General features: G+C 37.3%; 1 long non-coding RNA gene across 1 annotated transcript; it reads left to right on the top strand.

Moving 5' to 3' along the window:
• Positions 1-1,925: 1,925 nt before the first annotated feature.
• LOC148801081 (uncharacterized) lies at positions 1,926-3,403 on the top strand. Its single transcript, XR_016084557.1, has 2 exons — positions 1,926-2,446; positions 2,628-3,403. It is a non-coding gene; the product is annotated as an uncharacterized LOC148801081 (long non-coding RNA).
• Positions 3,404-6,851: the final 3,448 nt, after the last annotated feature.

Genomic DNA, 6,851 nt, shown 5'->3' with positions numbered 1-6,851 from the left:
TGTGTTTGTTGCCATGGGGTTGGGTATATTATACCGTATACCACTCTGTTTACTCTTTCAATATGTTATTCATACATCTCACTACCGCAATCCATATTTGGCTTTTCCCCGGTTCATCTTAGACTTGTAAGCAGCGTTGTAAGACTCGGATGGACCATGGACCGGATGATCGGACTATGAAAACCGGGAACCAGTGGCCTTTCTGGGTCTTGGTTAAATGATTTTTTAATGAATTGAACACTAACAGGCCAACCGCCCAGTTAAATCGCAAAAAAACAGCACCCCATGGAGCATTCTAGTTGTTAGTTCGGTCCGAGTATGATGAATCATGCTGAGAAACATTGGTTTTAACCAACGTTTTAAAAACTGACCTGGAAATGGAACTGATTTGGCAATCAGTTTCTGGGTCAGAGGTTTGACTGTCCAGGTCCTACAGTTCAAGTGGTTGAGTTAATTCTAACCTTAGGATATTAGAGAAGAGAGTGCAAATTGCAGCCATTGACTGAGAAAGAAAAAGAAAAATAAGAGTAAACGTTGCCTTGGGCAGGCAGCCTACCTTGGATCTTTCTCTCCTTCACCAATTGATTAGTCTTTCCTCCACCAACCAGTCAAGATATGACCAAGGTATAAAAAACATCATGTATATTGTGTATTTGGAACAATGAATACTTGATTTTTCTTCTTACCTTTTCAGCCCAATAATTGGCAGATAGGCTAGTAGGGATGATTCCTAATATCTGAGACATTTCAAAACCCTCCAACTCTCAGGATTTCGAATATTGGTGACTTTTGATACCGATACCATATACGACGCCATGCCATATCCATCAATACTTTAAACCTTGCATATGACTGCGCGGGTGGGAAAACTCCAACGACATTGATCTTCGATAAATGGTTAACTCTCGGTCTCGATCTCAAATAAGAGAATTTTTATGGCCCATAGTGTGCATGATTTTCAAAACCGGAACCGGCCGGACGGTCGGATCAGAAAAACTGGAAAGTTGACCAGTTCTGTTTTATCCAGAACCATCATTTTGGCCAAAAATTGTTGATTTGGTCAGCAAATCGTTCAAACCGTGGAATGGTTTTTAGTCATTTTTAATTTTTTATTTTTTTGTCAGAACAGGCTGTCCGTTCAGTTTGAACGGTCAGACCATTCGACCCAAGAATCAGACCCCTAAATGGTTCATTGTCCGGTTCAGTTTTAAAAACCTTGGTGTGCTTGGACGATTAGAGCATATGGAAGACATGTTTTGTAGGTTGTAACTGGGATACGTCCATTATAATTGATGGTGGTTTCAGTCATTCGTGTTTTCATGCAAGGTTCAAAACTTTGATGCATATTGGGCCGTATCGGAAGATATGTATCGCATTGGGGCTTAACCTGGTTCAGGGGGTAGACAAGCCTTAAACCCACCCCTCTGGATCAGGTTCAAAAAGATGAATAAATAAAATAGGGGAGCGAGCCCCGGTGCAGTCCAATATGTCCCTACCAGTGTATCGAGCCATATCGATATTTTGAACCTTATTTCCATATGTTTGAGGATAGGTAGGGGATGATAGCTCTCAAAAGCTTTTCTGCTTTTGCACTTGCACATACCAATTCCACTAGATGGCAAAGTGAGTTACAGTCAAATAAGGCTCAAAGTATGGATACTTTTAAATCTTAAGGCTGCCTTTGGAAACGGTGCACTCTTAAATCTTAAGGCTGCCTTTAGAAATGGTGCAAATAGGGTGTAAGCGCTGGTTCAGTGCAAATATGTACTCTGGTTCAATTTTGCTAGCATTTGGCAAGAAAAAATTTGTGTATTGACAACGACAAAAAACACAATTTATAAGGCATGTTTACACCTAAAATGAGAGATAATTTTAGGTCGAAAAAAAAAGTAAATTTGCATTCAAAGTAATTAATGTCAAAAAATATGTATTTTTATATCGGGATTTGTGTTTGCATCCATTACAACAAAAAGTAAGTCAATTGGTAAAAATGAAAATTTGTCAATGTAAAATTAACTCAACTTTGCATTTGTATGGACCAGAATTCACTACATTTGCATTTACAATCTATTTGCATGGTTTCCAAACAACCAAATATGCAAAATTTGCATATTGAGCTTAAATTGATGATAACAGATCATTTTATAGGAAAATTTTCAGTTTAGTACCTTAAACTTTGGGGGTAGTGTCAAGTTAGTACCCAAATTTCAAAATGTATCACTGCAGTACTCATACTTACATTATTCATTATCTTCTTCCATGAAACTGAAACTAAACTAAAGCAACCATGGACATGGCTAACTGACGGTGAACCTTCTTTGCTTTTCTACGCTTCATCTTATCTAGGTTTCTTCCAAAATGGGAAAAAAATCAAGCCTACAAAGCTATGCAAAGGGCGAGACTGGATTCAAGCTCGGCCGGGCCGAAAGAGATGGAAGACAGCATGGTTTGTACTTTGTACCCTTTCATACTATCTCTGATTTTGTAATTTATGGTTCTGCTGTATTGGAAACCAAATAGGTTTACTTTTTGGTCATGGCTATTTTGTTTGAAGAAACATTGTCTCTGTATCTGTTTTCTTTTTCTTCCCTTTATTTTGTTTTCCGTCTTCAATCTCATCTCTATAGCCGTCGCCGACGCCACGATCACGAGAAATTGCAATGCTTGATAGCCCAACAACTGCCCGTATTACCGAGAAGATCGCCCAACTTCAAGCTCTTACAAAGCTTAGCCTACGGATATTATCCCTAAGCCGAGTTTTAATTCCCATCCGAGCGCGCTTTCATCCCAGAAATCAGTTGCAGCTTCTGCAAGTCCTCGCTTGAGAACGATTCCTCCATAGAACGAATCTGCAAGTCCTCGTTTGACAACAAGTCATCGCACTGTCAAAAACTCCCTGTACAATGCGTTCACAGAACCCGCTGTGGGCCGGCAGCGAGAGATCGAGCGCTCCTCTGAAGACCTAAGGCTTGCTATAGCCTGTACCACCGAAACAGGGATTGGATAATTCTTCAATTTTACGTTCGATTCTTTCAATCTATCTGTTCCCTTTAACGCTTTCTGTTTGTCTTTTAATTATTTTTTTCCTTTTTTGCTTCTCTTTATTTTGTTTGTTGCAGGTTGAACTAAAGCCAATGGCTGCTGGTAATTCCTCCTCCAAAAGAAAATCTTCGTCATCTCACAAGAAGAAGCACGTTAAGCCTTCCTCCGAGGTCTTCTATTGCTCTCTTTCTCTCTGTCTTCCATTATTTTGCCTTCTTTTAGGGTTTTTTCTGATTTAATTTTACGATTCTAGATTCGGGATTGGTTTTTTCTTTCGTTATGTGCGTTGTCTACTTGTTAAAATATTTTTTCATTTGCCCATATTTGGCTTCTGAGTATGAATTGGGTTTTAATTCTGATATGGGTTATCTGTTATTTGATGTCCATCCTCGCTTTCGACATATCTCTCATATATCAATTGTTTAGGTCCAAATGAGGAGGAATAGAAAGAGACATAAGGCTAAAAAGCTTCGTCGTCATTATATGAAGGAACGGAAGGATAGCATCAGAAGGTCGGGGTAGATGAACAGTGATTTTTTCATCCAGATATGGGAATTAAAAAATATTATAATTGTCTTTTTAACAAAGGGGTTTTTATCGCAAAATAAAGTACAAGGGACTCTTTATCACAGACCGCAAGATCGGTAGCTGCTGAAGCTGATGGCCATCCGATGATGAAGTTGATAGACTCTGCTAATAGTAACGTTTTGCCTGATTGGATTCCATTTTCATTCAAACCCCGTTTGCATTATCCAAATTAAGAAAATAGATTGCCGGATACAAGAAAACTTTTGCAGATTGCAAACGGAGAAAACTACTAAACAATAAAATTAGGGAAAATTGAAACTGATTCAAATTGCAGAAAACAAAGGTGTGGCAGCAGCTCGTCAATAAAGAATTCTTCCGAACAGATTTTTACAGGGACCTAGGGGTGTTCATGAAAATTGAAAAATCGAGAAAACTAAATCGTAAAATGCGGTTAACCAAACGATCAGTCCAGTTTTGATTTAAAATTTTTGAAAAATCGGTTGAGTTTTCGATTAACCTACAAAAAAACCAGTGGTTAATCGAATATATGTCACATATTTTCTATATTATATATAAATATATATTTATATTATATTTAGGATAAAATATAAAATCCCCCCTTGAGGTTTCTGATAATCGACAAAAACCTCCCCTCCGTTAATGAATCAGAAAATTACATTTTTGTCCTTATAGATCATCTAAGCTATTTGCAAAATACCAGTTCTACCCTAAACCATAACATTAATAATTGCAAGCAACATAGTGGTTGTGTTCGGAATAGTTGTTGGCCGCTTTCTTCACCAAAGTTCGTTTTCTCCACAAGAGTTCATTTTCTTCTTCACGAGAGTTCGTTTTCTTCGTCCTTTTTCACTATAGTTCGTTTTCATCTTGCAGTGGTTGTGTTCGGAATAGTTCGTTGTCTTCTTCACTGTAAGTGGGTGATAATGGAGTGATATAGATCGACGCTTAGGAAACATTGGACGGTCGCTTAGGAAGAAAACAGGGTCAGGTCCGATCCGACCACAGATTCCAAAAAAATAGTGTAGTAATTGAGTTGAGGTTGCGATTGAGGCCATCAGAACAGAAGATGAGATTTGGGAATGGTAAATTACAGAAACCTAATCGGTTGGAAATTGTGCAATCTGATTGGTTGGAAATTACAAAAACCTAATCGGTAATCCCCGCTTTCTGAACCACTGGTAAATCATTGGTAAATCAATCCTGCATGAGAACCTTAAATCAACATTTCTGACGATAATAGAAGGAAGATAGACCAAGATTGCCAAAATGACAATGATTTACCACTGTCAGAACCTTCAATCAACATTGCCAAAATGACAATGTAAATCAATCCTTCTATTATCGTCAGAAATGATTTACTAGTGGTTCATCGTCAGAAATATTGGTCTGTGTTCATTGTCTTCCTTCTATTATCAGAACCAGAACCACTGGTAATTCATTACATTCATTGTTCTACCACAACCACTAGTAAATCATTGGTAAATTAGAACCAGAACCACTTTCAGTTGTGCTCCCTGAGATTCGTTCTCCTGTTGTGAAGAAGGGAGGATTTTGCACTTCCCGGAATACCCGAAGTTCGTTCCTTCTCCAATGAGACCGAAGCAGAGTTCGTTCGTTCGTTCTCCAATGGGACCGAAGGCAGAGTCTAGCCCAAGTCATTTTCTTCTTCACGAGAATCATTCCACTTCCCGAAATATTTGCTTCCTGGTTCGTTCTCCTGTTGCCCCTTTTCCTTTCATTTCTTACCCATTCTTCATGAACCAGGATAATAAGAGAGGGAAAGGGTATTTTAGTAAACATGGATACACAATAACTCGTATAGGGGTAAAATGGGTATTTTGAAAAATTTATCATCGATTTAACATTTTTCGTCTGATTCATTAACGGAAGGGAGTTTTTTGTCAATTTCTTTGAAAATAGAGGAGAGGATTTTGTTAAAGTTAAACTAGTGGGGAGGTTTTTATGATTGTCAAAAACCTTAGGGGAGGTTTTTGTATTTTACCCTTATATTTATAATGATCTATTTATAAATATATTATATATCATTTATTATTTATAATATAATTTTAAAATATATTTATATAATATATATTATAAATATAAAACATAAAAAAACCGAAGAATCGAACCAGTCAAAAATCAAAACCGACGGACCGGTTAACTAGTGGTACTAGTTCGGTTTCGATTTGGAGAAATGGAAAAATTGGTACCACCGGTTCAATTTACAAAAAAAGGCCAAAACATGTAATTTGTGCCATTTTTACAATGGGTATTGTAAAGAAAATTAGATAACATCTGTTAACGTTTTTAGATTACGTTGACAGTTTTCGAAAGTTTGACTACTGCAATCACACCTTTTGAAGTTCAGATACTAACTTGACATTATTAGAGGTGTAAAATGGGTTGTGCCAAGCCTGGTACGATCGAGCGGGTTGTGCTGAGCTTGGGGTTTTAGGTCTACAGGCTAGCATGTGCCGGCATGGCCCATATATATTTTATATATATTTATGTAATATTATATAAATTATAATTATATAATAATATATTAATAAAATAAATATTTTTTTTATTTTATTGTACTAATTTATTTAATATTGTATATATAAGTAATTTTATACATCAAAATTCATATAAAATTAAAATTTTAAATATTTTATTAATTTTTATAAATAAATAATTTTGGCCCGTTGCACGGCCCAATCTGACCCAAGACTTGACCCATGGCACGGCACGACACAACACGAGCCTGGGTCGTGCGACCCCCAAGCTATGCCAAGGGGGAGCACGGCCCATAGACCAGCATGGCACAGCCCGCACTTTGCACGGGACGCCCACGAGCGTTCCCGTTTTACACCTTTAGACACTACTCCTAAAATTCAGGTATTAAAAGTGAAATTTTTCTTATTTTATATATTTTTATTTGACTTGACCATTTGACAAGTTATATGTCAGATCAGGTATTAACGTTCAAAGCATTTAAAATCTGGAACCTGAAAATCAATCTGCATCGATCAATGGTCGATACACACCAATACATTTCTGTATTTGGAAACTTATGGACAAGGCAACCCAAAGGGGATGTTGGATGCATTCACATTGCTCATTGTCTACAGAGGTAATAATATAGGTACGTTTGATTTAGTGGACCATGCCGATAGAAACTGCTTTTATGCTGCTGCAAATATAACCTTCTGGGCTAAGGATTTAAACTATGGAAGAATCTGAGGCAATTTTATTAAAGGGACAAAATGGGATCACCG

This window comes from Nelumbo nucifera, chromosome 3 (genome assembly GCF_055504915.1).
Source record: "Nelumbo nucifera cultivar China Antique chromosome 3, China Antique-T2T, whole genome shotgun sequence".
NCBI classification, from domain to species: Eukaryota; Viridiplantae; Streptophyta; class Magnoliopsida; order Proteales; family Nelumbonaceae; genus Nelumbo; species Nelumbo nucifera.
The sequence above is the reverse complement of the archived record's forward strand: the minus strand, read 5'-3'. Positions and strand labels throughout refer to the sequence as shown.